This window comes from Cebus imitator, unplaced genomic scaffold (assembly GCF_001604975.1).
Source record: "Cebus imitator isolate Cc_AM_T3 unplaced genomic scaffold, Cebus_imitator-1.0 Scaffold177, whole genome shotgun sequence".
Classification (NCBI taxonomy): Eukaryota; Metazoa; Chordata; class Mammalia; order Primates; family Cebidae; genus Cebus; species Cebus imitator.
Genome location: NW_016107492.1, coordinates 2,545,371 through 2,555,435, shown reverse-complemented (window position 1 = coordinate 2,555,435; position 10,065 = coordinate 2,545,371). Strand labels below are relative to the sequence as shown.

Sequence of the window (10,065 nt, the reverse complement as noted above, 5' to 3'; positions counted from 1 at the left end):
GCCACCATGCCCAGCTAATTTTTGTATTTTTAGTAGAGACAGGGTTTCACCATGTTGACCAGGATTGTCTCGATCTCTTGACCTCGTGATCCACCCGCCTCGGCCTCCCAAAGTGCTGGGATTATAGGTGTGAGCCACTGTGCCCAGCCTTCCTGCCTCTATCTTAATGTTGTCTTCTCTCCTTGTGGGCTGTTCAGGTGCTCTGAGAATACATCCTGTGAGCTTCTATGAGTCCCAGGGGTTTTACTAATTTGTTTTTAAATTTTAAGTAAAATAATGGCTGAAAATCACCAGGTAATATCCCAGGGGCCCTCATATGAAGAAGCAGCTAAAAAGTATCATCATCATATTTAAAGGAGAGATTTTGTTGTTGTTGTTCTGTTAAAAAAAAAAAAAAAAGCACTGATGTCAGAAACATGCTTCACCTTAGCAGAAACATAATCTGAAATGTATGTGATTAGCTTGTCAAGATTCAGAAAGTTCTGGAATTTCATTCAGTGTGCTAAAAACGTAATTTAAGAATTCCTATGATGAAGATGATGGAGGAAACAGTAGCTAACAAAGCTAAATATCTGCTGCTCCATTACATAATTATTTTCCTTTTGTTTATGTCTTAAATTTAAAAAGTAGATACAATTTTTTTTAAAGTAGATATAGTGCAATCACTTTTAAAAATAGCCTGCTTACATATATATATACATATATATATATTTTTTTTTTTCCTTTTTTGGACCTGAAGGAAGAATATAGCCTGCTTATTAACCACTTACATAAAGTGACCTGCAGAAGAAGAAGAAAGGCAAGTTTAAAAAAAATAACTCATTGGCGTGGTTAGCCTTTTTCTTTATTCATTATGAGAAAATTAATTTGATTTGGTCTTTTCCAATAGCCAGTCACCATTCAGAAAATAAATCAATAGAAGTGGGTATTAGGCTGGGCACAATGGCTCACGCCTGTAATCCCTGCACTTTGGAAAGCGGAGACAGGTGGATCACGAGATCAGGAGTTCAAAACCAGCCTGGCCAAGACAGTGAAACCCCGTCTCTACTAAAAATACAAAAACTAGCCGGGCATGGTGGCACGTACCTGTAATCTCAGCTACTTGGGAGGCTGAGGCAGAGAACTGCTTAAAAGTGGGAGGCGGAGATTGCAGCAAGCCAAGATTGTGCCACTGTACTCCAGCCTGGGCAACAGAGACAGACTCTGTCTCAGGGGGGAAAAAAAAAAGAAGTGTGTATTAGAATTATTTATTTACTTGCTTGCTTCTGCCACCACACGGGAATCTCATGAAAATAGGAGCTCTTCTTTGTCATTGATACAGCTCATCACCTAGCACATTGCCTTAAGAATATTCATATAAATGGAATGAGCTACACTCTGAACCAAAGCTACTTCATATTTAACAAAATTTCTGCAAAATTACATTCTTCAATTCCAAAGGAAGGAAAATAAAATTATCACACTTCCGCTGCCAACATCATTTACTAAGTTGACCATAGTTTGAAGAGCCCTATAGGAGATGCTATGGGATGATACAAAAAGAATACAAAAAAAGAAGTGGTAAAGGTTTCCAGATTATAAAATATTATCATGCTAATATATATTTCACAATGAAATGTATTCATTATATAGCAAAAAGGTTAAAATATTTGTTATTGATTGGAATAGAGAGTAGTCTCTGTTAGAAACCTTTAAAAGGTGCACAGTTTGGAGGTGACTCCTGTCCCACCCTGCTCAGGGATGACCAAAACTTTCTTTTTTTCTTTTTTTTTTTTTTTTGAGACGGAGTTTCGCTCTTGTTACCCAGGCTGGAGTGCAATGGCGCGATCTCGGCTCACCGCAACCTCCGCCTCCTGGGTTCAGGCAATTCTCCTGCCTCAGCCTCCTGAGTAGCTGGGATTACAGGCACGCGCCACCATGCCCAGCTAATTTTTTGTAGTTTTAGTAGAGACGGGGTTTCACCATGTTGACCAGGATGGTCTCGATCTCTTGACCTCGTGATCCACCCGCCTCGGCCTCCCAAAGTGCTGGGATTACAGGCTTAAGCCACCGCGCCCGGCCAAAACTTTCATCTTAGATAGATACACCACCAGGGTTCATCAGGGACACCTTAATTATTTTAGCTGTCTAGGTAAACCAATTTCCCAATGGGAGGATATGGAATAGGGCGAAGAGTTATATTTTGGAAAACAATCCATGGGAAATTAAGTAAAGTAGCCCAAGGTTTAATTTGGAAATGCAAATATCCATCGATTAGGTTTTCAATTATATGGACAATAAAAAAATTGAGGAGCAGAGCAGTAGAGACAGACAAAATTAAAAAGAGGAAAGAACAGCAGGGAGGGGCTTATTTTCATACATTATGCTAATTTACATTACACATTACATTAAAGTAAGGTGGTTTTCTTCATCCAAATTATTTCACCCATTTTAAACCATAAAACAATGGGGGTGAAATCTCATCTGCGCCATTTGATGTAATCTTTCTGCGTCCCTTTCAGGAAGGAAGGTGCAACCACACAATGAAGACAGCCTGTTGCTTTCCTCGGTATGTTCACAGCAGGAATCAGGCAGCGACTTAACTAGACATGAAGTTTCCCCTTCTTCCCTCGGGTCTATTTGCCAAAGACCCCTGCACCTTTTAGAATTTCCTGAGGTTGGGCTGGTGGAGAGCAGAAACCCGGAGGCTAGATTCAGGAGACCTGGTTTCCCATGCCACTTAGTAGCCTGTGACATTGAGCACAATACTTAACTTTTCAGCGCTTCGGTTTCATTACTTGGGAAATGGGAACAACATATCTGTTTCATAAGATTGTTGTGAAGACGAAACAGGCCTGTGTGTGAAAAGCCCTTTCTAAACTGTAAAACGCTCCCCAGATGTTAGTTATTATCTCCTTTAAAGGGCACGGAATCTGTTTCAATAATACAGGAGGTTGCAAAAAGGCTCCTTGACACTTTTTGCTCAGAACTTGACCCTGAGTTTAATCTCGCCGTGAAGTGAAAGGGTTCCTGTGCCCCCCCCGCAGCCCGGGGCAGGGTCACCCTCGCGGCCGGGGCGGTCACTGCCGTATTCCGTCCTGAGCTGTCGCTCCCCCACGATCCTCCCACCAGTCCCGGGAGGGCCGCGACGTCCCTTGCAGCTTGGGTGGCGCCAGCTAGAGGGCGCGGGCCGGGGCGGAACCCGGTACCGCGGCTCGGGTGGCGGCGGTGGGGGCGGGGCGAGGGGCGGACCCTCGCGCGGAGGGCGTGGTCTGGGCGTCCGGGGCGTCCGGGGCGGCCGGCGCGCGGAGCCTGCGAACCAGCCAGCTAGCGAGCGACGGGCGCGCGCGGCCCCTGCGCACTCGGCCGCCGCCTGCGCGCGTTGCGGGCGGAGCGGCACCCTCGCGTCCACGGTTCCGCGGCCAAGCCCCGGGAGGACGCGCTCCCCTGCGCCGTCAGCACCCGCGCCCCTTCCCACCGCAACAGGTCAGGGGAGGGCGGAGGTGACGAGGGCGCCCGACCCGGGACTAGAGGACGGAAGGGTCTGGAAGGTGAGCGCAGCCCTGCGCCTCCCCCACGACCCAGGGTTTGGGGTCGGTCCGGCCGGCCCCCGCCGCCGCGGACTTCTCGGAAGCCAAGGCTCTCCCCGCCTCTCTGCCGGCTTCCCAGCACGCTGACTCAAGTAGCTGGCGTTTCCACTTTTCCGGTGGGAGCCTTCGGGGAGAACGGGCGAGGGCGCAGAGCTCTCCCCGCCCTACTTGAGATCCCGCGGCAGGTAGCGCCTAGAAACACAGGGACGGGGACACGGGAAGAGACCCATGCTCCTCCCTCACCCCACCCCCAAAATCTAACGTCTGCCCGTGCACCCCGCGTTTCGCGGAGAGCTGTCCCGTTGTTGGAAGCTGGTCCCTGAGTTGCGTAATGAAGAGTCCCAGAAGTTTCTCGGGGGGAGGGGGTGGGGAAAAGCGGGGTTCTTCTCTCCTGCACCCCGGGACCCTCCCCTGTGCCTGTAGTGGAGAGAGATGAGGGCTTCCCGTCGCGTCTCACTGAGCGCTGGAGGGAGGCGTGTGTTGGTGGTCCGCAGCCTTCGGAGAGCGAGGGGAGGAGTTGGAGACTGACTTCTGGGGCACAGGGAGAGGCGTCTTCAGAACATGAGACTAGTTAATTTCTCTTGATGATGCTTTTTTCCTTCGGGTGTCTCATCCTCTGGGACCTTGGCAGCGCCAGCCCTCCGAAGGTGCGAGTGCCGGAGCCGGGGAATGAGGGGAGAGAAGGTGGGGAGTGTGAATCACACGTTACCTTAGCGTAATGGTAGCTACATTAATGGAGCTGCGACGGGCTTGCGGGCGGCTCGGTACTGTCCTGCTAGGTTTGTCTTCCAGGAGCTTCTCCACCACCAGCACCCCCATATTGTTATGCATATCACCCCAGGAAGGCACTTGGCTTTGGAGGTGGAGATGTGTCCGAATCTCCCTTGAACCCGTCTCTGCTGGCGGAAAGGCATTGCAGCCAAGTGATTTGTTTTATTTAAGGGTGGAGCGGGGATAATTTGAACCCCCCTTGGTGCACTTTGTAGGTAGGGTGTGACTTATCACGGAGAAACCGGACTAATTTAAAACCTTCTATGCAAACCTGTAAATTAAGGCGAAGACCCAGTGTTCCCTGGTCCAGTTGCAAAGTGAGAAGAGCTCAAGAACTGAGGCACAAAAACATTAGGCGAAAGAGTCTGAGAGGTATGGAGAATTTTGCTTGTGCAAGATTATTTCCGAGCAAGGTCGTGCGGTGTGTGTAGAGGGTAGGTGGCGTGGGATACCTCTCTCAGACCTGCGTGGTGTCGGCCTCTGGGAGGGGATAAAAGGCACAAAAAAGACCTTTGGACCCAAGAATCCAGTTTTTTTCTCTGGGGCTGAATAATATCTAGGCATGGCCCTGTTTCAATGTTTACTTCCTCTGTCTAATGTATTTCCTTAGCTCGCCTTTCATCTTTAGTGGGAAGGATTCCTTGAGTGGATATTTTGGAAGTAGATTCACAGGAGAATGGAAAACTCTGGATGGTTTGCCTGCTTTAATTTCAAGGTGTTGTCCCTGGTGGATGTTGGAAAGTATTGTATTTGTATATTTGAAGATAAATATGCGGAAAAGCAGTGGTGAGAACTAAAGGAAAACGACCCAAGGGGAGACGAGGAGAGAAGGCAAGAGAATAGATAAGTAGTATTTAAAACTAGAGAAACTCATTTGAATTAAGCTATTTTTAAGGAGAGAAAGAACCAAGGAAATAATTTGGAATAGATTTGGTCATTTTGAGACAAATAGAGATTGAAGAGTGGGACTTTTGGGGTAAATGAGTTTAGATATTGGAGACTTTTCTCAAATGTAACTTACAAGGATGATGAGGCTGGAGATGTAGGACTTGCAGGTATGTTGCTGTGAATTCTTTGCTTTTCACCTGCAAGAATAAAATGAACTGTTAAATATTAATCTGCCTTATTCACTGTAACGATTGAATGTGTCTTTGGCATTTGCTTAACTTCAACTTTGCAAAAATGTGATTTTGAAGAATCACAGTGTGTTAAATTAGAATGCAAAGAACATTTAGAGATTGAGAATTTATGACGAAAGTCCAGGCCATTTTAAACATTGCTTTCTCCTACATCCATAACATGCATGCATTTTTTTTGCTACCAGAATCACTGGTCCACTATAGGGTAATAAGACTATATCAAAACTGGCTGTCTCTTTTCTTTCCTCTCTGGTTTAACTGAATTTCACAGAGCTGGTTGAGCTAAAAGTTACTTTTTTAATTGACTGAGATACTTGCTAAATTAGGTTTTGTATTAAATTTGGAAGAGACTATTAAAATACATATATATCAGTTACATCTATCAGGCACCTCTACAAGTCACTTTATTTATTTTTGAGACAGAGTCTCCCTCTGTCACCTAGGCTGGAGTGCTACTGCTACTGGAGTGAGCACTATCATAGCTCATTGCAACCTCCAACTCCTGGGCTCATGGGATCCTCCCTCCTCAGCCTCCCAAGTAGCTGGGATTACTGGCATGTGCCATCATGCCTGGCTAATTTTTTAAAATCTTTTGACAGAGATTGGGGGGGCTCCCTATGTTACCCAGGTGGATCTTGAACTCCTAGCTCAAGCAATCCTCCCAGTTTTGCCTCCCCAAGTGCTGAGATTATGCGTGGAAGCACCATCCCCGGCCTACAAGTCGTTTTAGCCAGGTGGTTGTTGGGTTGAAGTTGCATATTGCTGTTGCCTTGAAAGTTGAAAAGATGGGTGAAAAAAATAAGCTCAGAAAATGTAAACTTGTTTTCAATATTTTTTGAAAAGCCAGTGGAAGGTATTCTGTGTTCAACTCTGTGTAATTTGTGGGCCCAGATTTCCTTTATTTCAAGACTCTAGACCGTTAACTAATTTTTCAGGAGATTGAGAAAGTATGTTGGAGAGAGTACAAATTAAGCAACTTCATTGGGGCCAGGCGTGGTGGCTCATGGCTGTAATCCCAGCACTTTGGGAGGCTGAGGCGGGCAGATCACTTGAGGTCAGGGGTTCGAGACCAGCCTGACCAACATGGCAAAACCCCATCTCTGCTAAAAATACAAAAATTAGCTGGCCATGATGGCTTGAGCCTGTAACCCCAGCTACTCAGGAGGCTGAGGCAGGAGGGTGGCTTGAATCCCAGAGGCGGAGGTTGCAGTGAGCTGAGATGGCGCCACTGCACTCCAGCCTGGGTCACATAGCAAGACTCTGTCTCAAAAAAAAAAAAAAAAAAAAAAAGGCATTTTCCTTATTAAATGATAAATTCAACAGTAGTTTCTCTTCCCAAGTGATACTTAATTGGCAGTTGCTTTTGGGTAGTCTCTTTTTTTAATACACAGTAGAAGCTTATTTAATATTGTTAATTTGGATCTTAGATTTTATTAAAATAGATTACATAAACTCTGTAATTCACTTATTAAAATTCCGCCACAGCATGGAAATGTGAAATAGTGGCTCTTTGTAAGTACACATCCATTATTCCTGATTGTTTATATCTGGACAACAGATTGCTATAGACTTGACACCAGGAGACCCCAAGGTCATCAGGGTTACTAATAGGAGTTTCTGTGGTTTGCCTTAGGACAGAACTTTGGTAGTATTCCCGAAGGGAAGAAACTCCGCTGATTTTCTTAAATTATCTGGCCCATTTTAAACATGACTAAGGATTTCTTGCTGGAGTGACTTTTTCCTATAAAAAGACTGGGATTATTGTAACAAATAGTGCTTGAAGGAATCAATTACATCATTAATATATCTCATATTTATTCCTAATACCACATAAGTATTGAGTACCTTCTGTGAGCCAGAGAGTATCCTAAGTATTGGAGAAATTGTGATGGTAACATGATCAACAAAGAGCAAGGGCCTGTGCAGGTGGAACTAATGTTGGCTCTTAACTGTTTACCAACAGCTTTCACATGGCATAATCATTTAAGCCTAATTGCAACTTTGAAGTTGGAATTCATTTTCCATTTTAAAATCAGGAAATTGAGTTGAAGAAGTTAAGTGACTTGACTCTGTGACTCAAAGCCTGGTGCCCTTTCTGCTATGGTACACTGTGTTGGCTATGTTGATATGTGGTTTCCTGTTTTTCAAGAATTACAGATTGACTCTAAAATATAAATAGTGTTTATCCTTGGGTAAGTAATTCTTTCTTATCATTATGGGCATAAAAACAAGTATTTTCATTTAGCATTTGAACATTTGTGCCTCCAAAGGAAAAAATTATGCAGACCTATTTAACAGACACACGGTATTTATTTGCGTTAGGTAAGAATCCTTACCTTCCTAAAATTTAAATACAGGGCATTGCAGACTAGCTCTCTTAGTGCATGAAAACTATTATTCAACTTGTGAAAGGTCAGTTCATAAATTTTTGAGAGCATATCCCTATGTAAATCAGGATATACTCATACCATTTCCTTCTCTCTTATAGATACAGTGAGTATGTGCAGTCTGGCAGTAGTTTTCAGACCTGTAATATACTCCTGGAAGGCTTGTGAAAACACAGATGTGCTCCTCTTACCCATCCCCCAAGTTTCTGATCCAGCAGGTCCAGGGCAGTGCCCGAGAATTTGCATGTGTAACATGTTTGAGGCTGATATTGATGCTGTTATTTCTGGAACAATGCTTTGAGAACCACTGCAGTGTAGCAGAGAGTTTAAAAAGGTTTCTGAGTCAGACAGCTTGGGTTTGAATCTTGGATATGCTACCTACTAACTGTCAGACCTTAGGCAAATTACTTTTTGTTAAGATCTATGAAGGCTGACTGAGCACTGCTGCTTAATGCCTGTAATTCTAGCACTTTGGGAGGCAGAGGCAAGAGGATCATTTGAGCCCAGGAAATTTGAGACTAGCCAGGGCAACAAAGTAAGACCCCTTCTTTAAACAACACCACCACCACCTGTGAAGTCTGAGGTTTCACTCCACTCTCAAGCTAACAAACTAACCTGCCACAGTTTCATGGACCCCTGGGTTAGAAGAGAATGACTTTATCACTCATCAAGATACCTGTAGCCAGAATATCAACATTTTCTGGTTTCCTAAGCCCCAGTTTTCCAAAGGGTTATGTGAAGAGAGGAAAAGAGCCAAGTGACATATGCAAAAACAGTGGGTTGCATTAACAGGAAGGGAATCCTGAGTGTAGGGAATCCTAATTTTTTTTTTTTTTTTTTTTTTTGATGCAGAGACTCATTCTGTCACCCAGGCTGGAGTGCAGGGTGCAATCTAGGCTCACTGCAACCTGCGCCTCCCAGGTTCAAGCAATTCTTCAGCCCCGGCCACTTGAATAGCTGAGATCACAGGTGGCTGCCACCACGCGTGCACCACGCGTGGCTAATTTTTTGTATTTTTAGTAGAGATGAGGTTTCACCATGTTGGCCAGGCTGGTCTCAAACTTCCAACCTCAGATGATCCATCTGCCTCAGCCTCCCAAAGTGCTGGGATTACAGACATGAGCCACTGCAGTGGCCTCCCTAATCTTCTATAATTGTTAGTAAGCAGATCTGCTTTTCACTCCACTGGAGATTTTATCTCTTCCCCCCACCCCCCATCTTTAGAATCTGTGAAGGGAGAGGCAGGGCGTGGTGGCTCATTGAGCCTCTAATCCCAGCCCTTTGGGAGGCTGAGGCAGGTGGATCACTTGAGGTCAGGAGTTTGAGACTAGCTTGACCAACATGGTGAAATCCCGTCTCTACTAAAAATACAAAAATTAGCCAGGCATTGTGGTGGGTGCCTGTAATCCCAGCTACTCAGGAGGCTGAGGGAGGAGAATCATTTGAAACGGGGAGGTGGATGTTACAGTGAGCTAAGATTGAGATTGAGACACTGCACTCCAGCCTGGGCCACAGAATGTGACTCTGTCTCAAAACAAACAAACAAAAACCTGTGAAGGGAGAGTTTTATCTTGATTATACTGCATAATAAACATGTTGCTCTTAGCTCTAGGAATTATCCCTATTTTCCAAGGCTGTTCACCATAGAAACGTTTTTAAAGATAATTTGGAACAGCCAGGTGCATTGGCTCATGCCTGTAATGGCAGCACTTTGGTAGGCTGAGGTGGGAGGATTGCATGAGCTTAGGAGTTTGAGACCAGCCTGAGCAACACAGTGAGATCTCGTCTCTAGAAAATAATTTTTAAAAAAAATAGCCAGACATAGTGTTGCGTGCCTGTGGTCCTAGCTACTTGGGAGACTGAGGCCAGAGGGTTGTTTGAGCTTTTACCTAGTCTACAGTGAGCTGAGATCCTACCACTGTACTCTAGCCTGGGCAACAGGGCAAGACCCTGTCTCAAAAAAGATAATATGAAACAAAACAAAGACAGTTGATGCCTCTTCGTAAAAATATGCCCAGATACCACAGACCCATGGAGAAATTGTCTCTCAAAACCTTTACAATCCTCAGAGAGCTGGGGACGGATGTGGTGGCTCATGCCTGTAATCTCAGCACTTTGGGAGGCCGAGGCGGGTGGATCACAAGGTCAAGAGATCGAGACCATCCTGGTCAACATGGTGAAACCCCATCTCTACTAAAA

At 45.1% G+C, this 10,065-nt stretch overlaps 1 protein-coding gene across 1 annotated transcript in view; it reads left to right on the top strand.

The window, feature by feature from the left end:
* Positions 1 to 2,297: 2,297 nt before the first annotated feature.
* Positions 2,298 to 10,065, top strand: part of AFF1 (AF4/FMR2 family member 1) — a 202,108-nt gene continuing 194,340 nt past the window's right edge. The window contains exon 1 of the mRNA XM_037744515.1: positions 2,298 to 3,530. The gene's annotated coding sequence lies outside the window, so the exon portion shown is untranslated. The remainder of the gene's footprint in view (positions 3,531 to 10,065) is intronic.